At 51.0% G+C, this 24,203-nt stretch overlaps 1 long non-coding RNA gene across 1 annotated transcript; it reads left to right on the forward strand.

Moving 5' to 3' along the window:
• The first annotated feature begins 2,207 nt into the window (after positions 1-2,207).
• LOC141408475 (uncharacterized) lies at positions 2,208-5,755 on the forward strand. Its single transcript, XR_012423379.1, has 2 exons — positions 2,208-2,294; positions 2,608-5,755. It is a non-coding gene; the product is annotated as an uncharacterized lncRNA (long non-coding RNA).
• The last annotated feature ends 18,448 nt before the right edge of the window (positions 5,756-24,203 follow it).

A 24,203-nucleotide genomic window follows, 5' to 3' on the forward strand; every position in this document is an offset into this window, starting at 1 on the left:
GAGAGAGAGAGAGAGATAGATAGATAGATAGATATGGAGGACAGACAGATTCCCTTGCAATCTACTCATCTGACAAAGGGCTAATATCCAGAACCTACAAAGAACTCAAACAAATTTACAAGAGAAAAACAAACAACCCCATCGAAAAGTGGGCAAGGGCTATGAACAGACATTTCTCAAAAGAAGACATGCAGCCAACAGACACATGAAAAAATGCTCATCATCAATGGCCATCAGAGAAATGCAAATCAAAACCACAATGAGATACCATCTCACACCAGTTAGAATGGCAATCATTAAAAAGTCAGGAAACAACAGGTGCTGGAGAGGACGTGGAGAAATAGGAACACTTTTACACTGTTAGTGGGATTGTAAACTAGTTCAACCATTATGGAAAACAGTATGGCTATTCCTCAAGGATCTAGAACTAGAAGTACCATATGACTCAGCCATCCCATTACTGGGTATATACCCAAAGGATTATAAATCATGCTGCTATAAAGACACATGCACACATATGTTCATTGCAGCACTATTCACAATAGCAAAGACTTGGATTAAGAAATGTGGATTAAGACTGGATTAAGAAAATGTGGCACATATACACCATGGAATACTATGCAGCCATAAAAAAGGATGAGTTTGTGTCCTTTCTAGGGACATGGATGCAGCTGGAAACCATCATTCTCAGCAAACTATCGCAAGAACAGAAAACCAAACACCGCATGTTCTCACTCATAGGTGGGAACTGAACAATGAGATCACTTGGACTCGGGAAGGGGAACATCACACACCAGGGCCTATTATGGGGAGGGGGGAGGGGGGAGGGGGGAGGGATTGCATTGGGAGTTATACCTGATGTACATGATGAGTTGATGGGTGCTGATGAGTTGATGGGTGCAGCACACCAACATGGCACATGTATACATATGTAACCAACCTGCACGTTATGCACATGTACCCTAGAACTTAAAGTATAATAAAAAAAAAAAAAAAGAAAGAAAAAGATTCTTGCACAAAAAAAAAAAAAAAAAAAAGAATTCCAAGTAAAGCAGGCAGAATCTGTGATGTCACCTCTCTCATACCCGATATTGGTAACTTGTGTTTTCTTTTCTTTTCCTTGATCAGTGTGGCTAGAGGTTTATCCATTTTATTGATCTTCCCAAAGAGGCAACTTCGGTTTCATTGATTTCCTCTATTGCTCTTCTCCACTGATTTCTACTCTGTTACTTTTTTCTTTTCTGCTACCTACATCAAATTTAATTTGCTCTTCTGTTTCTAGTTTCTTAAGGTGGAAGCTGAGGTCATTGATTTCAGACCTTTCTTCTTTTCTAATGCAAGCATTTAGTACCATAAATTTCCCCTAAGAACTGCTTTGCAGCATCCTACAAATTTTGATATGCTGTGTTTTCTTTTTCAGTAAAAAAAATACTTTCTACTTCCTTTTTTGATTTCTTATTTTAACATATGGGTTATTTAGAAGTATACTATTTGGTTTCAAAATATTTGGAGATGTTTCAGAGATCTTTCTGTTACTACTGGAGATCTTTCAGAGATCTTTCTGTTACTACTTTCTAATTTAATTCTGTTGTGGCCAGAGAACATACTTTGTATGACTTGACTCCTTAAATTTACTGAGATTTGTTTAATAACCCAGAGCATGGTCTATCTTGGCCTATTTAGATAGGCACCTGAAAAGAATGTATACTTTGCTTTGCAGGATGGAGCATCCCATAAATGTCAATCAGGTCAAGTTGGTTGATAGTGCTGATCAAGTCCTCTCTAACCTTTATGACTGTCTATGTACTTGTTTATCAATTATTGAGAGAGGGGTGTTGAAATCTCTGACTATAACTGTGGATTTGTCTATTTCTCCTTGCAGTCCTATCAGTTTTTGTGTCGTATATTTTGAAGTGCTGTTATTAGGTGTGTAAACGTTTAGGATTGTTATCCTCTCGTGATGAATTGACATGATGGCCTTCTTTATCTCTGGTAATATCGTTTGCTCTGAAACTTACTTCATCTGATATTACGATAGCCACTCCAACTGTCTTTGCCAGACATTGTGAATTTTACCTTGCTGAGTGCTGGGGTTTTTTGTTTCTCTATATTCCTGAGCTTTGTTCTTGTCATAGTACGTTTTGTGCTGCTGTAACAGAATACCTGAGACTGGGCAGTTTATAACAAAAAGAGATTTATTTCTTACAGTTCTGGAGGCTGGGAATTCCAAAGTCAAGGAGCCACATCTTCAGGGGGCCTCCTTACTGCATCGTCTCATGGCAGAAGGAGAGAAGGTAAGAAAGGATGAGAGGGAGAGCAAGAGATCGAACTCACAGCCCCAACCCCTTTATAACTGGCATTCATCCATTCAAGAGGCAGGAAGCCTCATGCCCAAATCACCTCTTAAAGGCCCCATCTCTCAGCACGGCCACATTGGGAATGATGTTTCCAACATGTGAGCTTTGGGGGACACGTTTAAACCCCAGCAGTTCTGTAATGCAGTTAAGTTGCTTGAAAACAGTGGGATCCTTTTGGGTCTTGCTTTTAAGGGTTTTTTTTAAGGTGAGACCAGGGCACTTCTCAGTCTAGAATTTCTTTTTTCCCCAGGTGGAGGCAAGACCTTCCTGCGTAATCTCCAGCATTCTCACTCTCCATGCGGCTCCCTCTGCTCTGGCACTGGGTGTGCAAGATCCGGCCACCCTGATCTTCTGCAATCTCAGCTCCATCTCCTCAGCTCCAGGACCTCCCTGGGCTCCGCTGGGTCCTTCTTCCCCACCCCACAGCCTGGAAATGCTCTCAGGGTTGTAAGCCAGGGAAGTTGCAAGCCTCCTTTCACTTGCTTCTCATCTCTCCTTCGTTGCCTCATGCCCAGTGTCTTGGAAACCACTGTTTTCACCCGATTTTGTCTGTTTTCCATCACCTCAGGAGGAAGCGTGAATCCAATCCCCGTCACTCCATCCTGACCGGAAGAGGAAATCTCCACAGCTGGGGTTGAAAACCACGGAGCTACACCAACGACTTCATTGTTCAAATGGGGAAACTGAGGTTTGCACAAGATCACACAGCAGACCTTCATCATCCCATCTGTGGGAGTCTCACCAGAGTCCCACGGTGATTTCTTGAGTTGACAATCACCAGAGAGCATGGAGGAAACAGAAATCGCCCTCAGCACACGTCTGTGCCAACCCAGAGTGAGGGCTGGGATGGAGCTTGTCTCCCTCAGTACCTCGCAGTCCTGTGCATCTTCCTCCTCTCTTCCTCTGGCCTCAGCACAGCCTAGCCCGAGGGGGTCACCTGGCACCTTGGCTGCAGAGGGTGCCTCCAGCCTCCCAGCCGTGTCTGGGGCTGTGCCCAGTAAATAATTGTAAGTTATAAAGAAGAAGAGAGAATTAAGAGCTGGAGTGAGGAATGGTGCTGCAGAGAGGGATGTTGCAGGAAAACGCCAAGCCAGCCGGGGAGGAAGCCCAGTTCCAGCCCATCGTTAGGTGTTCCCAGGTTTCACATTTAAAAATCTAGATCTAAACCAGATACAGAAAACTGATTTCTTTCCTCACTTTCCCTCTCCTCCCCTTGCCTTTCCTCATCCAGATGCCTGCTGGGTTTGTCTGGGTCTTTAGCAGCCCCCTGATGAGGGGAAAGCAAGAACTTCTCAAACTACCGCTAGAAAATGACGATGGGGGAGAGGCATCCATCCCACCCACTGAGGCAGGGTGTGGCCAGAGGCTGTCAAGAGGGAGAGAGATGGGAGAACACCAAAGCCTGGCTCCTGCTGGCTGGGCCCAGGGCTCTCAGAGCTCCCCGTCCACGTCCATCCCTCAAGCCCGCTCCTCCCTGGGGTTTCCTGTCCCAGAAACGTCCTGTCATCCCCACCAGGGTCCCAGACTGGGAAGCCTTTATCTCTTCCCCACAGTAAAACTTAGTCCTGCCCTGTTCCTTCACCTAATGTACCAAGTGCCCACTGAATGCCCACCCTGCTCCAGGGACACAGCGATGACGGAAGCAGACCCATCCCTGTCCCCATGGAGCTCAGCTCCAGCAGGCGAGACAGGACAGGGAAGCTCCAGGTGATGAGGCACAGCTGTGCCAAGGGTGGTGCCTGGTGTCCTGGGAGCTGTAAAGCCGACGGGGGGAGGGGAGGCCCCAGCAGGAGGGCCGGGAGGACAAAGGCCCCAGGTAGGCACAGCTGGGGATGGGTGGGGTCTTTGCATTGGAAGGCCCCAGCTTCCCAGCTCTGAGCAGCAGAGTCTCTGGCATTAGAGCTGTCCCCTGCCCTAGCTTCACAGGGAGTCCAGGGCCTCTCCACTGGACTCTCACCTGACTGGACTCTGTGAGCCCATTTCTACCTCTAAAATAGTTAATTCGTTGGTCCAGGATGGCCCCACCCACCAGTGGGGATGGACCACCCACAACTGGGACTGGCCCCGCCCATACAAGGCTGTTTTCTGACGGCCTCCTTCCCTTGCCCACCCTCTCCTATGGCCTGACATCCTCCTGAGAGCCCACCCTGTCCCCTACTTTGGCCATTGAAGGGCTCTTGAGGACCCCCCAGGGACCAGCTTGTTGGTGACACTGTGTCCAAGAGCAGCACAGCTGGTCCTCCAGGGAGAGGCTGCGGGCAGCTCTCCAGACCTCTTTGAGAACAAAGATCTCAACTCCTGAGTCTCAACCGGGAACGAAGGTGGAAGGGTTTCCTACCCCTTCCCCAGCAGAGAATGGCTTTTGCTCCAGCCCCTCCCCCAGAGACAACAGATCTTTGCCTGAGCCTCCAGGGAAGAAGGTTTTTCCTGCCCCACGGAAGTGGTTTAAGGCTTTTGCTTCCGATGAGAGAAGGGTCTGGGAAGTGGGAAGGTTTTCATGCCCGTGTGCCCTTGAGAAGTGGCTGATGTCCTGTCCTGGCTTTGTCCTGAGCTTTACCGGAAGCAGCTGATGAAGGAATGTGAACTCCGTTTGAGTGTGGGGCTCCCCAGATGGCTCAGCTGTCAAGCCTTTGCACGCTCAGCCTTTAAGAATTCATTGCAGTGTTAGCTGTCTGTTATGGCAGCCACTCTCCCTCCAGAGTTCTGCCAGAGGTGCAGGAGTGGGTGGTTCTGTCTTTCTCAGAAGACCTGGTCATCCTTTGGGTTTCAGTTCAGTTGGCTGCCTTACGACTCCAGCTCTCTGAAGGGCTCAAGAAAAGTTAAGACTCTGTAGATTATCTGGCGTTTTTTCTCATTTTGTCTCATGTGTCTTTTCATATCCTAAGTAGAAACAGAAATTCATGAGAGGACCAAAAAAGTAAACAGAATGTTAGGAAGCTTAAGCAAAGGTTGGAGGCAGCATAATGATGTGGCACCTTCTTCCTGTAGAAAGGTCACTTTTTCATTTCAGAATTCAACAAATATTTGTTGAGCACTTATTACATGCCAGTCACTGTTCTAGACACTGGATGCATTGGAGGCAGAGAGACCAACTGGGAGGCTGTTGCAGTAGATTGATAAACAAAGGCCCAGAGAGGGAGATAGAGTATACCCAGGTTACACAGTAAGAGAGCACAGAGTTGGGGCAGGAACCTACCTTCTTTGACTCTATGCCCAGGGCTGCCCTGTCTTTCATCATGAGGTTTGCTGGAAGCCTCTGAAGATAATCTAATTATCACCCTGCTGGGAAACAAGAGCCATGGGCCAGAGCTCTGTGCCTCCAAAAGACAATGAGATGCAATTTGGGGCCCGAAAAATTCATGAAGACTAAATAAAAAGGGAATAATCGATGCTGGTAATTGTGTGGTGAGACAGGCATTCTCATGCAGTGCGGGAAGCCTTTTTGGAAGGCAATTTAGTAAGAACGCTCTTGAGCCTCAGCAACGTCAGTGCTGACGCACTGATGCCACCTCCAGGAATTCATCCTTAGGAAGTGGTCAGGGATTTGGGCAAGCATTATGCCTAGAGATGCTTACTGCAGCCTGATAATAAGAGTGAAAAACTGGAAACTGTAATGCCCTATCTATCCAACCAGAAAGAATGAAAAACTCAATTATGAAGCATCTCAATGAGGGACCATTATGAAGCTATTAACATCCCATTTTTGAGGAACTTTTAATGATGTGAGAAAATGCTCACAACAGAACGGTAAGCAAAAAAAAAAGAGAGAGAGAGGTGAATATACAGTAAGATCTCGATGACACAAACTATATCATATATAAATATCTACAATACATGCCTATAGAAAGGCTAGATAATCCTACTGACAACAGCAATAAGGAGACAGAAAAGCTATTGGTTGAGCCCTGGCTCTGTGCCAACTATGTGCAAAGTGCTTGCCATGCATTCATTAGTTCATTTAATGCTAAATGGACAGACGTGAGAAAAAAGGAGACACAGAGAAGTTCATTGACAAGTCCAATGTCACAAAGCTGAGTCCAAGCAAAGATTGGAAGTCAGGTCTGGAAGACTACCCTCTCTTCTGTGAACCTTTAAGGCTGAGGAGAGCGGCAGGGTCTTGGACTGACCCACTGTCCCCAGCCCCTGCAGAATTCATTCACTGTCTTGGGAGCCAACTGAGACTCTCTCAATTGTCCTGACTAACTGAGGCCCAGATCCCCCTGATCCCCATCTCCCACCCCCAACCTGGTCCATGCCTTTCCTCTCCATTGGGCTACATCTCCCTCCACCACAACACACACATAATCCTCTGCATTAATCATGTATTTCCCCGGTGGACCATGCTGACAGCTGGGAGGTGCGTGGAGATGGACGGCCCCGTGACCGTCTCACAACCTGGGAGGTGCGTGGAGATGGACGGCCCCATGACCGTCTCACAACCTGGGAGGTGTGTGGAGATGGATGGCCCCGTGACCGTCTCACAACCTGGGAGGTGCGTGGAGATGGACGGCCCCGTGACCGTCTCACAACCTGGGAGGTGCGTGGAGATGGACGGCCCCGTGACCGTCTCACAACCTGGGAGGTGCGTGGAGATGGACCGCCCCGTGACCGTCTCACAACCTGGGAGGTGCATGGAGGTGGACGGCCCTGTGACGGTCTCACGGCCTGGGAGGTGTGTGGAGATGGACGGCTCTGTGACTGTCTCATGGCTTGGGAGATGCGTGGAGATGGACGGCTCTGTGACTGTCTCATGGCTTGGGAGGTGCATGGAGCTGGACAGCCCTGTGACTGTCTCACGGCTTGGGAGGTGCATGGAGATGGACGGCCCTGTGACTGTCTCATGGCCCAAGCCCTGCTCATTAGTGCAGCTACACATCCATCACCTCCAGCGAAAGGCAAACACCAGGGCAGGAGGATCCAGGAACTATCACTCAAGGGGTCCTCAAATAGAGGGGGTAGAGAGAAACTAGCTCCCTTCCCTGATTTTTTGATACATTTTTCTTTAATGCATCAGTCTCTGGTGTCCCTGCCGAGCCTGGGCTGCCTGCGCCACTCCTCACCTAGCCTGGGGCTCTCAGGAAATACACAGCCTGTCTGCTCAATCACACGTGGAGAGCAATCTCATGAGGCCTCCCTGGATTCTATCCTCCCCTCTCTGAATGTGCAGATATCTCATCCGCCTCTTGTTTTGATGGATCTAGATATTCCGATCTGAAATGTGGCGCAGCAGCTGAGCAGGGGAGTGAGGCTTCCTGGAAAGAGGAGGAGAGAAGGGAATAATTCCGCCACACTTACCATTCCCACCCCCAGCTCATCCTGCCCCACCCTGCCAGCCCTCTGCACCGCCTGCACCTCCCTTCTATGGGGACCCGAAATGGCAGCTATACTGTGGGCATGCTGGTGTGTTGGTCACTGGCATTAGGCTGCCCAGACCACTTTTCCAGGAGGATCTCAGATCCAGCCAGGCCCCATTCTTATAGCTCTCAGCCTGCACCATAGGCATAGGTGCAAGCAGAGAGGACTTTAATTAATTTGTGTGTGTGTGTGTGTGTGTGTGTGTGTGTGTATGTGTTTTCCTTTACAAAGCATTTTCCTATCCATTCTCCACATCTCTGCAAGACCGGGAGATTTATTAGCCCCATTTTATAGATGAGGAAACTGAGGCACAGAGAGGTAAGATGTTTATCACTCACAGTTACCCAGCTAGTTAAGTCATGGCCATTGGACTCCAACTCGCGTTTGACTGATACAAAGTCACTGGCTTCCCTGGGTCACAAAAGGAATTCTTGAGATGCAGACACTGAGATGGAGTTGGGGGCATGGGTGGAGATGCTTATTAGGGATGGACAGAAAGGGGAAGGGAAGGAAGCAGGGCCAGAGGGGAGGAAGTCAGCCTGGCCCAGAGCCAGAAGGTGAGTAGCTTGAGTCAGCTGTCAGAATTGCCCAGCGTAGGGCAAAACTGGCTGGCCATTTCCACCCTGTCTCGCTCAGCCCCTGAGTGTGTGCTCCCAGGAAGGGAGCCCCCTGCAGCAGAGCTAACAGAAGGAGACCCTCTGTGGACTGCGCTCTCCCAGCGGGGAGCAAGCCTTTCCTTGATGTAGCCTCGGGGGGTGCGTCTCCTCGTCTGCTACTCATACGGGCTAAAAGTTCAAGTGCAAGAGAGTGAGTAGGTCCCTACTGTTTTGAGCAGGAGAGTGGGATAGGAAGGATAAACTGTCAGGGCATCCGAGTGAGCCCCTGCTCATCTGTCACAGCGCTCCCCTGGTGCTGCTCACATTCATTTCTCCATGCAGGGAACTTAGGGATCACCGGGTTCTGTACACATTCCTCCCTGCCCCCACTGCGCTGCAGCGGCCCCTAGCCTCCTGCTGATCAGACTCCATCACCCTCACCAAGACTGCGACCCCACCTTCCTGCTTCTAGTCCCTGGGTACAAGGAGCCCAAATACCCAGGCAGCCACCGTGGCAAACAAACTAGAGACTCTTACTGTGTTCCCTGGAACATGCGAGTCTCCCTTGGGGACCAAGATGTCCAACCTTGCAGAGCCCAGAGTCACAGGGATGGGAGTCACTAAGTCCCACGGTGGCTCACTAGGAGAATAGTAAGTGGGGCCGCTTCGGCGCCTATCTGTTGTTTCTTAAGTCCATGTATTCTTCTTACTGGGGATGCAACCCTTATATAGGGCTTTGATTAGATGCATATGCTGCATCCTGCAGGATGGAGACTTGTGCTCACAGGGTATTTCCTCCAAGCTGGCACTCTGACTGGGCCCTCAACAGGCCCCTCCCACACTCTGTAAGGTGGGCAGCGGCGGGGTGGCGTGGCATGTGATACAACCATGCGCCCTTAGTTGTGAGTCTGTGCCTGCACCTACTTTACAGTAAAGTGGGCCCCCTGGCCTGACACACTATTACGCGGGATCCTGTGCCAGTGGATCGAACCATCCATCGACCCTGGAGTAGCAGTGCCGGCTGAGACCCTGCAGGCAGGAAAGACAAACCCCTCCCAGGAATGGATGGCTGTTCCTGTGAGATTAGACAGCTGTGCCTTCCATGTGGAAGAGCCCTGTGTCATGGAGGTGACTTGTCAGTCTCTGTGAGGCCTGGTGCCGTCGCAGAGACTTAGCCATGGTCTCTGCTCCTGGCATGTTGGTTTCCAGAAGCAGCAGGAGATCAGCCTGGAAAAGCGCTGTGCCCGTGCACAGCCTCCACCCCCATCATGCCAACACTGGGGTGGCTGAGGGCAGATGTGCCCGTGCACAGCCTCTACCCCCATCATGCCAACACTGGGGTGGCTGAGGGCAGATGTGCCCGTGCACAGCCTCCACCCCCATCGTGCCAACACTGGAGTGGCTGAGGGCAGATGTGCTCGTGCACAGCCTCCACCCCCATCATGCCAACACTGGGGTGGCTGAGGGCAGATGTGCCTGTGCACAGCCTCCACCCCCATCATGCCAAGGCTGGGGTGGCTGAGGGCAGAGGCGGATGCTAACCAGTTGGATTACCTGCTCGGTTGTTTAGTGCCCCCACCCCTGCCTTGGGGGATGCTCTCAGGTGACCATGAACCTGTGACACAAAGATTTGAGCACTTACTGTACTAGGTGCTGAGCCATGAGCTTTATATCTGTTTGTTCATTTATTATAACATGGGAGCTCTCACCATCCCGATTTTATAGATAGAGAAACCAAGGCACAGAAAGGATTGAGTATCTTGTCCAAGGCTACTCAGCTAGGGTCTGGAAGAGCCGGGGTTCAAATGCAGGCATCTGGCTCCACAGAGCTTCTCTGAACCCCGAGAATGGGTCCTGGTCCTGTTCTCTCCTCCAGGAAGTGCCTCTGACCCACTCCTCGGAAGACAAAAATGGACAAAGGGTAGGAAGAGGGCTCATCACTGATCCTGCATGCCCTCCACCTTGAAGAGCCACCATGAAGACCCAGGCACCCAGAGGTAAAACTGGCACTAATCCAGCCTTCTGGGGCAGATCCATTGCAGCTGGGAGTGTGTGCAGTGTAGAATACGTTCACTGAGCATCTACTCTGTGCCAGCCCCTGTGCCTGGGATTTCTCGGTGAACAAAAGCAGACCCTCCCCTACCTGTGAATGTTCACAGTGGGGGTGCAGATCAAGTTTTAAATGACACCCATGGTAGGTCTTGTCAAGCAATGCAGATGGAGCTATGAGGGCCTATGATGGGGGCTCTGATCTGGCTGGGGAGTCAGAAAATACTTCCCGGAGGAGGAGACACTGGAGCAGGACCAGAAACCTGGAAAAGCACTCCTCAGAATATTGTGAACGGGACTGGAATGCCAGCTGGGTGTCTGGGCAGAATGATGGTTAAGATCTCCAGATCCTAAAAGCCTGTGATTCTGACTCATTATTTCTTGGTTCTAAGATTTTATTGACTGAAGATCTTAAGACTTGGAGATGTAAGATTCTGGTAGCCAAGAACCATGGGGTTCTCAGGTGCTGAGATTCTCACGCACAAGCCTTTGCTGCTGGAGAAGCACCACACGGAAGCTGCCACGGACCAGGAGCTGGCTTTCCCCCTTCCTGGGCCCCCAGCCAGGCCCACAACAGGATGTCTATGCAGCTCTTTGTGGCTTAGAGAATGTAAATTTATTCTGCATTTCCAGCACCAGGCACTCACCTTATCTGCATGTAACAGTCACCAGAATAAATATTAGAAGACAGGTCTGTGGAGATCTTCTGTGTGTACATGAGTTAAATCCTCCAGCCAGTTAATCCAGGCAGGATTTTCAACAGAAATGCTATTCTTATATTAATTACAAGGAGGAGCTGGTAACTGGGGCTCTGTTCCATTTGAGGAGGGGCTGCTGTCTCCTGCTGGGGGGACGGAGAAGGGGCCTTTGTGTGCGGAGGCTGAGGGACTGAGTGGGTGGGGAGAGGGAGAGCATCTGTCAGCAGTGTGGCCGCAGGTGGGACTGTTTTCCACCCAGCATCCCGGGGCTTCAGCGTCAACCCTCGCCTGGGCTCACTCAGTGCTGGGGCTATAGAAGCTTCCCCAGTGGGGTCACAGGGAGCAGGGCAGCCTCGCCACGGGTCACACACTGCACTGGGCACTGGCTGGGCTCCAAAGTCACACAGATAGACCAGATTTTGGCTCCCCCACTCAGCAGTTCAGCCATATGATCTCGAAGAAGCCACGTCACCTCCCTGGGGCTCAGTTTCTTCAACACGATCCATGGTCCTATCCACTCACCTGCCTGGTGGCTCCAAGGATGGGAGGAAAACACCAGGCATCGGGTACCTCATGAGCATCGATCCCAGCAACAGCCCTCATGACACCTGTGGGCAGCCGGGCACTGCTGGAAACACTGCACAGGGATCTAGTCCTCGCCCCAGCCCAGTGAGGGGGGTGCTGCCATTATCCCCACCCACAAATGAGGAAACTGAGGCACGAGAAAGTTAAGTAACTAACCCAATATCACAGAGGCAAAAAATGAGGAGGCAGGGTTTACAATCAGTTGACTCCAAAATAAGTGGACTTCTATTATACATTTAAATTTTTCCAACAACCCTCGGCGGGGGTTGCCCAGATGTTGACACTTTCAGTACTGGCTCCCTCCATCTGCACCTCATTCTCTCTCTTTTTTTTTTTTTTTTTTTTTTGAGATGGAGTCTCACTCTGTCACCCAGGCTGGAGTGCAGTGGCACAATCTCAGCTCACTGCAACCTCCAACTCCTGGATTCAAGCAATTCTCCCGCCTCAGCCTCCCGAGTAGCTCAGATTACAGGTGCCCACCACCATGCCTGGCTAATTTTTTTTTTTTTTTTTTTTTGTATTTTTAGTAGAGATGGGGTTTCACCATGTTGGCCAGGCTGATTTCAAACTCTTGACCTCAAGTGATCCACCTGCTTCAGCCTCCTAAAGTGCTGGGATTACAGGCACAAGCCACCTCGCCTGGCCCCTCATTCTCTTTTCTCTGATGCTCTAGCTATTTCCGGGCAACAGTGACATTCAGTCCTGGCCTCCAGGTCTTTGTTCATGCTGTGCCTTCTCCCTAGAACATGCTTGCCCCTGCCCGTCCATCCAGGAAACCCCTACTCACACTTCAAGACCCAGGCCAGGCATCATGTTCTCCATGGGCAGCCCCCACCCCACCTGTCCCTGCACCTGGCACATCCTCCATCATAGCACTTAGCAGGGGGGTTAGGCAGGGGAGAGGGGACAGGATTCCGTCCTCAGGACCTGCCTGCCCTCTCTGTTCACCCACCTCTTCCTTCCACCAACGTTCACTCAGTTTGGCTTCTGTCCAAAGACTCACATTCTGGGAGGAATGACCAACCCCATGAAATTGGCATTATTGCCCCCTTTTTAGACAATCTCCCACTCAGGTTTTGTAATTCCTGAAACCACAGCCCCCGCTACAAGGGAGCAGTCTGAGAACTCTGACCCCAGCAACCCGGGAACTCTGACCCTACTCTAGGCTGCCAAGGTCACCTTGGGGAGTTAACTGGGGAGCTCAGAGGCTGTAAGAGTGCCTCCCCCCCATCTACATCAGCTCCTCCTTCCTGCAGCTGGGCGTGCAGGAAACGTTCCTCCTCCGTGTGGCATACTATAACACCATTGCCATTCAATCAGCAGTCGCGTTAATTAAATATGAATTGATTGTAAGAGCAGTGCTTGAGATGTAGAAGTGATACACTCAGGCACCAGGTAATTAACTCAAAACAACAGGCAATAAGCATGGAGCCGGGTTAATACAACAACCTGGCAGACATCATTTAGATTCTTTTTACCCCTTGACTTTGAGGCTCAGTAGTAGCTGCCAAGTTACTATCGATTAGCAATCTGTTAAAAAATTTATGACAAGTTCAAACTAATTGACCACAGTGAGGATGAGTTTGACCCAGGCCAAGGTTCTGAGGCGAGACTGGAATGGCGAAAGCAGTGTGGGCTGGGCGCGGTGGCTCACGCTTGTAATCCCAGCACTTTGGGAGGCCGAGGCGGGCGGATCACCAGAGGTCAGGAGTTCGAGACCAGCCTGATCAACATGGAGAAATCCCATCTCTAGTAAAAATACAAAAAAAAATTAGCCAGGTGTGGTGACACATGCCTATAATCCCAGCTACTCAGGAGGCTAAGACAGGAGAATCACTTGAACCCAGGAGACAGAGGTTGCGGTGAGCTGAGATCACGCCATTGCATTCCAGCCTGGGCAACAAGAGCATAAACTCCACCTCAGAAAACAAACAAACAAACAAACAGTGTGAAGGAAGCATCAGCCACATGGACAACCTCCAGGTCTGCTCTTGGGGACAGACCACCCTGTTTAGTGGGCCTGAGATGCTCTCCTCACCACTCAGCCCCTCCCAGGACCACCTCCCATCCAGAGAGCACTCAGGTAGCCCCAACAACCCAGAGCAAGTACACAGCCTGTGTGTGAAGTGGGGCAGAACAACTGAGACAGCAAACCACCCCTGAGGCAGGCCAGGGGGCCTATGCTCCTTGCAGGGTTTCAGCCTGAGACGCACAACTGCCGGGAGTTTCTTAGCCTTTAAACTGTCAAGAAGGATGCAAAATCCAGATGTGCAGGAATAAGGGAGCCAGGCTCCTCTGGGCTGCACTGATTTGAACTTGCAGAGGTGCCCAAGGGCCCCTGGCCAGCAGCTCCAGCTTCTGGGCTCTCCCACCCCTCCACCCGCTCACCCTGCAGGATCTGAACCAGGGTGAAGGGGGCAGGCCTCCCAAGTCCAGAGACAGGAGGTGGAGGGCAGGCCCGTCCAAAAGCAGCTCTCCCTGCTCCAGTCCTGAAGTGGAACATCAACCTGGTTCTTTAGGTTCGAGGCCTCTTGACTTTTCCGGGGTAAATGAAAAAACAGGTAATGAAATGGTCAGCTACATAGCAAATAGAAAAGACAAAACCATAAAAGAGAGAAGGGGGAAAGAGGGTGGCAAAATATAATGCACAGTGACAGTGAATTACTGCACACTCTCCCCTGGGCAGGCAGGAGTCTCAGAAGAGGAGCGAGGCTGGGGTGTGTTGGGGATGGTCCTAGGCCAAGCCTCCACGTTCCCATCTGCACAATGGGCAAATGACATCCCCTTCAGTGGCTGTGAGATGAGAGTTGATAGGAACAAATTGCCCCGACCAGTTCCTAGCTGGAAAAGATGCCTGAGTGCGATGGGTATCATTCTCGCCAGAGGCCATGAGTGCAGCAGCCGAGCCCTTGCTCTGGGGGTCCCCAGCCAGGGAGAGAGCTGGTTGGTCCCAGGGTCTAAGAGGGAGGGGCTGTCTCATGAGCACTTCCAAGCACCTCTTCACTCCGTCCCCCTTATGTCTAGAAGCTTCCCTTCCCCCAGCCCTACACTCATCCTACAGGTGGGGAAACTGAGGCTCTGAGGGTCGTGCAGCCCGGGGGCTGAAACATGGAATCTGGGGTCCAGTGGACCTGAGTTGGCACCACCTGCGCCTATGGGACCTGCACGGATGACTCAACCTGTCAGTACCTATTTGCTCATCTGCAAAATGAGGCTGTTCACGGGACTTACCTTGTAAGGCTGTTGTGTTGGATGAAACTCTGTACCATCAATGTTTATGGATGACTTGGCACTGTGCCTGGCACACAGGAAAGTCAGTTAAAATAATGATTATATAATTATAATATATAATATAATGATAAAATAATATAATAATGATAATGATAGCAATAATAATTATGACTAAAGTGATTCGGCCTCACTTTGGATCCCTGGTCTGGTCGGGGGGTAAACCTGACACCCGAGGTGACTGCCTCAGCCACTTTTATTCATGTGTCTCCTGCCCTGCCATGGCTCTCAGGAATCTCAGATCTTGGTGCCATGTCCTCAAGGCCATTTCATTTCCTTTCCTCAGAAGAATGATCAGTTTTGTCCAATATTTACATGTAGTCAAGTTTGTGAGTCTCCTCCGTTCACGGAAAATCATTTTCCACATCTCCCACACAGATTCCTTGCCAAAGGTCTCTCACGCTCGAGTATCGGGGACTGAACCATGTCGCTTAGAGACATGCAGGCTTAAGGAAATGCAAAAAATGTCACTTAAAAATGTTGCTTAAAGGTATGGCTTTTTGTTTCTTTTATTTAAAAAACTGTGAATAAATCATTGATTTATCTCACTAGGGAGTTGACATTTTGCACATTTAAAAAGGTTAGTTTAGAAAATCTGACAATGCGGCCAGGCGTGGTGGCTCACACCTGTAATCCCAGCACTTTGGGAGGCCAAGGTGGGCGGATCACGAGGTCAGGAGTTTAAGACCAGCCTGGCCAACATGACAAAACCCCATCTCTACTAAAAATTCAAAAATTAGCCAGGCGTGGTGGCCAGCTACTCAGGAGGCTGAGGCAGGAGAATCGCTTGAACCCAGGAGGCGGAAGTTGCAGTGAACTGAGATCGTGCCATTGCACTCCAGCCTGGGTGACAAGAGTAAGACTCCATCTGAAAGAAAGAAAGAAAGAAGGAGAGAAAAAAGAAAGAAAGAGGGGGAGAGAGAGAGGGAGAGAGAGGGGAGAGAGAGAGAGAGAGAAAGAGAGAGAGAGGAGAAGAGAAGAGAAGAAAAGAAAAGAAAAGAAAAGAAAAGAAAAGAAAAGAAAAGAAAAGAAAAGAAAAGAAAGAAAATCTGACAATGCTAATTTCTAACGTTTCTTTATTTAGTGCTTACTATGCCCAGTGCCACTTTTACCTGGGGCACCCCATGGAGAATGGAGCAGAAAAGGCTCCTGCTCACAAAAGATGAAATCTTCATATGGGGGGACAGGTCACAGGGATAAAAATAGAGATAGAGCTTCCTATGCAAAGGAGGATCATGGAATAAGAGGGACTGGAAGCACTGAAAGGGGACCTAGGTGGCTGCAGAGGGTGGTCAACAGGGACGTGGCAGGGCCATGCATCCTGTGGCCTGGAAGGTTCCAGTCAGGGGCCCAGTCTTCATCTCAGAGTAGTGGGCAGACACTGAGGGGAGATGCCCAAAGACTAGATGACCCTGGTCTCAGAGTTGGGGACAGTTCTTGTGGGGAACAAGAGGATAGTCCAGACCTTCTCGGCAGTGATATTAACTTGCCATCAAACCCAGACCCCAAAGCCAAGAACAATGGCTCTATCCTCTCCCACTCAGACAGGGGCCACCCATGAGACTCACTCTCCTTAGGGTGCTTCAGGCCACCAGAACCTACTCCCAGGATTGACAATGTCATCTATGCGTGAGAAACACTCTTAATGAAACAGGGAAAGGCAGATTGACAAGGCAAATTGATGAGCCCAGGATGTGGGGACCTGTGGTATTCCTGCTGGTGTTGGTATGTTCTCCAGGGATTCCAACGTGTGTCTGAATTAGAAGGGTGGTGCTCCAACATGGTGGTGCCTCTGCAGGATGATTTATTACCCCAGATGGCAGAGGAATGGAGCAGACATGTGTGCAGGCTCACACCTCCTAATGCCGGGTGCAGATGCTCGGGAAAGCCCAGCCAATTCTGCGAAAGTTCACTGCTGGATCACAGTCAGTTTTCAATGCATTTCCCAAACTGGGATCAAGGAACCCTCATTCGGGAGGTGTTAACCATTGGCAACATTATACAGACAGATGATATTGGCTGCCATGACCTCAGGTTGAAGTCTATCCATGGGCCCCAGTCAGCACCAGGGAAACCCTCATTCACAGGCCCCTCCAGAATCTGAGAAGTCCCCGAGGGAGGTCTTTGCTCCACGGGCTTAATCTCTTTTCTTTTTTTGTTTTTGTTTTTGTTTTGTTTTGTTTTTGAGATGGAGTTTTGCTCTTGTCGCCAAGACTGGAGTGCAGTGGCACAATCTTGGCTCACTGCAACCTCCGCCTCCTGGGTTCAAGCGATTCTCCTGCCTCAGCCTCCCCGGTACCGGGGACTACAGGTGCCCACCACCACGCCTGGCTGATTTTTTGTATTTTGGGTAGAGACGGGGTTTCACCATGTTGGCCAGGCTGGTCTAGAACTCCTGTCCTCAGATGATCCACCCGCCTTGGCCTCCCAAAGTGCTAGAATTACAGGCGTGAGCCACCATGCCCGGCCATGGGCTTAATTTCATCACCTTCCTCCCCAGTCCTCACTGTGTGAGGCAGGGCAGACGGAGCATTGGGTATAAGTCAGGAGATGGAGTCCAGGTCCCTGTTGTTACCAACTCACTGTGTGACCTTAGGCAGGTCACATCCCCACTCAGGGCCCTCATTTTCTTAACTGTACCATCAAGGGGTTAAACCAAATGATCCGCCTAGTTCCTCCCTGCTCTGATGGCCCAAGAATCTACCATTCTCTACAGGATAGTTTGGCTCAGGTATGTGGAAACAAAGGATCCAGGGTCTATCAATGAGGATCTCTACGTGGGAGGTGAGGTGGGACAAAACAACGCCACCCAGACTATGAACCATAATCAGAAACCAAAAGGACACAACCTTGTGCTGGTCACCACTGACCTGACAGAAGGATATTTTAGTTCCCAGAGTGACTCAACCCAGATGATATGCCCAGATGATAAAAATGTAGCCCTTCCTGTAATCCGTGGAGTTTAGGATTAACTGAGCCGATGGAAAGGAAAGAAGTCCCATTGATGGGACAGCCTTGGCAAGGTGAAGGGGGAGACAGTGTGGACACCAGTGCTAGGAATAGGAGGAGGATATAAATAACAGTAGAGATAAGAGCAGCTAATATGTATCATGAACCTACTGTGCGCCAGCCTCCTTCTCAGTGCTCTCTGTAAAGCAGCGGCTGAGGGCCCAACGCACAGTGGGTGTCTACGCTGCTTAGACTGATTAATCCAGCAGCCATGCATGAGGTCTATTTTTGATACTGCTGAAAAGGTGCCTCCTCCCCTATCGGTCACGTGCAGCCTGGCTCCCAGCACACTTCTAAGAATGAGATGAGAAGACAAAGAAATGAGGATGCCCAGGTCCCCAGTCACAGCAGCGCTTACAAATCCCTGCCCAGGGTGAGTGCCAAGGTCAGGCAGCGTCTTTACATCCTGGACACAGCTGTAATGGAATACATCCTGCCCGCATGTTTCTGTCCTTCTCAGGCACCTCTGGGGGGCCCCAGCGGTGACAACTGCTCTGCTCCATCAAAGCTCAGCTGTTTTCATGGGGACTTTAACTCCCTCTGCTGTCAAGAAATCTGTGCACTGTGAATAGACGTTCGAGGGAGGTTCAGGGCCTGGCTATTGTTGGACGATGACCACGAAGCTCCCACGCTGTCCTTCGTCCTCCAGGAAGCCAGTTTCCAATGACTCAGCAGATCCACCATGGAGCGTGATGTGGTTTGGATTTGGGTCCTGCCCAAATCTCATGGGGAATTGGAGGAGGGGCCTGGTGGGAGGTGACTGGATCATGGGGGCGGATGTCCCCCTTGCTGTTCTGGTGATAGTGAGTGAGTTCTCACAAGATCTGATGGTTTAAAAGTGTGGCACTTCCCCCTTCACTCTCTCTCTTCTGCTCCACCATGGTAAGACGTGCCTGCTTCCCCTTCACCTTCCGCCATGATTGTGAAGCTTCCCCAGCCATGTTTCTGTACAGCCTGTGGAACTGTAATTAAACCTCTTTTCTTCATAAATACCCAGTCTCACAGAGTCCCAAGCCATGTGCAGGGCCCTGGACTCAGAGACAAAAAGATGGCTCACGTTCCTATGCTCGAGAGGTCGTAGTCAGATGGCAGAAGCAGACCTGCCAGCAACACACACCACCCACCCACAAAGCACCAGACGAGAGGTCCCAGCAATGGCTGCCATTCCATGAGCACCTGCTGTCGACAGCTCTACTCAGTCAGTGCCTACTGTGTGCCAGCCCGAGGCCAGGAGAGTCACAGGTGTTGTCACTACCTTCACAACAACCCTCCCTGCTACAAGGCCAGTTTAATTATTCCCATTTTATAGATGAAGACACCGAGGTTCAGAGAAGTTGGGAAACTTACTCAGGGTCTCACAGCCAGGGAGTAGTTCAGCCAACATGTGCTCTGTGGGCCCAGCAGCATCAGGACAGCTCTGCCCACCCTCGCCTCTCAGATGGAGGCTGGGTCCGCTGGGGTGGACTGAAGGCAGGTATGTTCACCTGAGCCAGGAGGTCAGAGTCCAGGGGCGGTACTAGATTGCAGGTGCATCATCTCCTTCTGATTGTGGAGGTTTCTCAGGGTCACCCACGTAAGTCCAGTTGAGTTTGGCCATCCCAGCCCAGCTGCCAAGCAAGAGGCAGGGATCAAACCCACTTTGTGCATTGCCCTCCTTCTCCGTCCACCCCATCTCTCCCCATTCTTTATCCAGGTAGTGAGGCAGGCACTGAATGTATATCTGGCTCCGAGGGTGAGCATGTAACTGAGGGCTGACTGATCAGCAATATCCTCTGCCTGCCTGGCTGTAGCGATTGGCTCAGAACTGGGCACATGACCCAAGATGGTCCAATCAGAATTAGAACTGACATGTTTCTCTGAAAAATGTACACGTATCTAAGTCAGTACACACCAGAGCTGCTAGTGGTTATCATGAAAAGAGCCTGCCTGAGAATAAAACCTACATAAAACTCTGAAAAATGGAGGTGTGTGCATGTGCAAGCACACGTGCACATGTGTGTACATGTGTATTCATGTATGTATGTGCATGTGCAGCTTGCTCACACTGAATATGAGCCCTGAGAAGGGAGAGAGCACCTTCTCTTTTGCTCCACTCTCTCCTCAGTACCGAAACATTGCCTGACACAAAGCCATTGCAATTTCTTAAGCCCCAGGTCAAGATAGGCCTGAAGCCAGCAACCCCCAAGACTTCCCTGAGCCAATACACTCTTTTCCTATCTAAGCCAGTTTGAGTTAAGGTCTATCAACTCAATGAGTCCTACTCCTGCACTGTAGCTCCCCATCCCCCCACACCTCGAGAAGCACATGCCTGGTGCACAGGAGGTGCTAAGTGAACAAAGAAGTGAATGACTCAGCCATTCTTCTTCCTCAGCCCTTCGGGCTCTCTCCACTTTCCTGAGAGATAGCTCCACCTTCTGAGCTGCCTGGCATCTCTCCAGGGGAGCAGAGATCCCAGGATTCCCCACATCCTGCTAGGGAGCTGGATGCCTGGACATGTGTCACCGGGTGGGCCCCAGGATGCCCAGAAGGGCCAGGGACTCTGCAGAGAACCCTGAGAGCAGGTCTCTCAGGAGGGGAGCTGGACACAGAGTGGCCGGAATGTCATCCCTCACATTCCCACTGGCCACTGGGCTTTAACAAAACCGTACCTTAATTTCTACCACCATAGAATGTATGTATGCATTCATGAATTCAAATATAACTTTTTACATGGAGGAAATGGAGACCCAGAGAAGTCAAGTATCTTATCCAAGGTCACACAGCTCAGGATGGCAGAGATGACTCAAACCCAAGCCTCTGTCACTAAGCTCCATGCTCCTGCCCACCCCACACTGCCCTGCAGAGCTTTGGGGAGGAGTTAGGAATGGAAGAAGGCAGCATGGGCTGGAGGCATCAGGGAGGGCTTCCTGGAGGAGGGGGAGCCTAAGCTGGGCCCTGAAGGACACTGGAGGAGAAGTGCACGCAGTTTGCTGTTCCCAGATCTTTAGGCCTCTGGGTCTGGAATTCTCCATGAGGTCTCTCTGGCCTTCTTGGGGCAGGCTTCCCAGGGCCCTCTCTCCAGAGCAAGTGGAGCTATGTCCAGGCCCGGGTGGGAGGCAGCTCCCAGGCAGTGGGTGGCAGGCCAGGTGGACCAGGAATGTCCTGTTTACTTGGTTTGGGGCCCAGGTGTGCCTGGATGGGAGCGAGGATGCCTGAGCCCTTGCCCACCTGCTGTGAGGGGAACCACGGTCTCACAAGCACCTCTGATGAGGCCATTAGACCGCATTTCATCAGCCAGTCAGCCCCACCAGCCATGCAGACAATCCCTGCAAAATGTCTTGTCAGTCATCCAAGAACTGCACAATCAACAAGCCCTGAAATTTCCCTTGCAAATTCCCCATGTAAGCAGCATCCTGTGAAGGTAAGTAAGAATCCCCCCATTACATCCACAATTGGGGAAATGAGTCCATTTCTCTTTCCTGTTCTGCCTCTGAAGCCTGGGTTGACAGCCCATTTTCCCATAATGAACTTGCAGAAGCCAAACAACACTTGGGCATGAAAATACACATCAGCTCAGCTGCCTAGGAGTATTCTTGGTGTGCAGGTGGGGCACCTGAAGCTGGGACTGTTTGGGGAGACAGATGCCTGCGTGGGTGGAAGGCTCATCGATTCTCTGCACACATCAGCTCTCCAGAGGTAGGCCCAGGAAGCTGAGTCAGTGATTCTTTTAAATCCCAAATTCCCTTTTCCTCTTGCTTACCTTTCTTTGCCAAGTATTTTCTGATACCAATTAGGTGAGGACTCTGAGGTGGGCACCTACTGACGGAGAGATATTCTTGCCCTCTGGGGTCTATCTTGGGGACACAAATCCACTAACAGAGGGAGACTGCAGTGTGACCGAAACCATTGCCTTATTGGTGCCGATTCCTGTGCTGACCCCCTACCCATCTCCACCTCCAGGGTCCCATGAGGGAAAACAGACACTTAAGGGCGAGTGTCATCACGTCTGCATCTCCCATCATCTTCCCTCAGTACAGGAAGCTCTAGGATGCCTCCCTGGGCCTAGGACATTAAGGACTCACAGCAGAAGCTCACGACTAGTAGATAGAAGGAAAAAGGGAAGGGGGGTGGTGTGGGGACTAAGTGGCCTTGCTTCAGATGCAAATTAGAACTGGAGGCAGAGGAGAAAATTGGCGATTAATAGGTTGTGAGAGTGAGGACATCAGAAAAGATCCAGTATTAAAAATAGTCACACGGTGACCTATGATATTTGACTTAATCGGGAGTAAATTACTCTGCACTCCAAGTGGAACTGAGAGCTTTCTGGTGCAGAACATTTCTTACATGTCCCCTTCATGCTCAGCTGGACACACTCCAGATAGCAGAAGGCAGGGAGAATCCCAGCATCTCGGCCCGGGGACCAGCAGAGGCTCCCTGTGAGCTGCTGTGAGCATCCTCCATTCCTCACCAGCCGTGGGAACAAGTGACACGAAAGGAGACGCTCAACCTCTCCCGCCTGGAAACCCACTGTCTCCCTCCCCTATCGGGGCCACCTCTGAGGATCTGGGTCGGCCCCACCCACTCCCAGGAAGCCTCCTGGACGGCCCCACCCAGTCAATGCTCCATGTGAAGCAATGGGAAGCTCAGTGTGGAGGTTGACTGCCCAGCATGGAACGGGTCTGGCTAGGTCCTGAGTTCTGGTTCTTCATGGCTCAGGAGGTGGTGCCTGGCCCGTGGGCATCACCTGGAAGACTGTCAGAAATGCAGAATGCCAGGCCCCACCCCAGACCAGAATCTGAATCTGCACCTTAATGAGATTCCCGGGTGATCCATGCACAGAAGCCTTTTCCTGGGGGTGCTGACACGCACAGACTCGTCTCCGAGACAGGAAGAGAGATATTGGCCTGAGACCTTCCTTGAACTCTTCAGGACTCAGCTTCCTTGTCTATAAAACTGGAAAATTCGGTTCATTCAACGAATATGTAGCAGGTGTCTGGAGTATGACAGGCACTGCCATCCTAGGTGCCAGGGACAGAGAGGTGGGGACAGATGGGGTCCCTGCTCCCATGGTGTTCCGTCTAGTGCACAATCCTCCTGTGTCTCAGGCTTGGGGGAATCAGGGACATGAAGCCCAGGACATAGAGCATGTGCACCACAGAGCTCAGTAAACCCCTGTGGGATGAAGGCAGCAGCAGAGAACTGGACCCTGGGCTCTGAGGTTGGAGGCACTAACGCACCTCCTCTCCCTCACTCCCACCCCAGCCCTGAGTGGTGGTGCAGCTTCCCACCTTATAGATGAGGAAGCTGAGGCCCAAAGAAGTTACATGCATTGCCCGAGACACACAGATCTGGTGGGCCCTGTGCTCTCCCTATTCCCCTAGGCTATGTTTCTGGCCCCAAAGGCTTTCTGCAGCCCTTGGGGTCATATTCCTGGGGGTTACAGGGGCCTTCTAGCCATCCCAAAGAACCTTGGTGTTCAGTCAAGTCAGGCTGCCAAGCTCTTCCTCTGACCCTGACCCTGACCTGGCCAGCTTCTTCTGACTGTGTGACTTGGCCCCTTCCCTTCACCTCTCTGGGGCCACAGTTCCCTCCCCTATAAAGCTGGGACAATAACAGCCCCGTTCCCCCAATTGTTGTAAGGATAAAGTAATTTTTGTAAAGCTGGGAGTGTGTGGCCAGGCTTGGTCAGGGCTGCCCCTCTGTCCTCTCTGCAGGAACCGCCTCCACCCTGCGGCTCCCTCCTTCCCTCGGGCACTTTCAAGCCTCCCTTCCCAGGTCCCTTTCCCCTCCCACCATGACCTGCCCACATCTGGCATTTGTTTCTCATCATCCTTCTCTTCCCTTCCTGGCCCTCTTCACAGCATGGAATTATTTTGTTGTTCATTTGCTCATTTTACTTAGCTATTCCCCTAACTGCAGTCAAGAGCCCTGTGATGGCAGGGACGTGGTAGATCTCAGTCACAGCTGTGTCCCCATCCTCAGTACAGAGTCTGGCACACAGAGGAGCCCCATCGACACCTGCTGGATGGAGGAATGAGGAGTGGGGCTGGGCTGTATCAGTCAGGATGGTGAGGTGTGTAACAAACAGCTCCCACATCCCAGTGACTTCAGGAAGAGTTGATTTCTCTCCTAGGCAAAGCCCAAGTGACTGCTGCTGGCCTGGGGTATCTCTCCAGGGGGTGCCTCCTCCGAGTGGTAATGCAGGGATCCAGACTCTTTGACCCGGAATGATGTCATCTACATGCATGACCTCCAGGGGCACCAGGGAAGGGGAAGTGAGTGAGGAG

Source organism: Macaca fascicularis, chromosome 1 (genome assembly GCF_037993035.2).
Source record: "Macaca fascicularis isolate 582-1 chromosome 1, T2T-MFA8v1.1".
Lineage (NCBI taxonomy): Eukaryota > Metazoa > Chordata > Mammalia > Primates > Cercopithecidae > Macaca > Macaca fascicularis.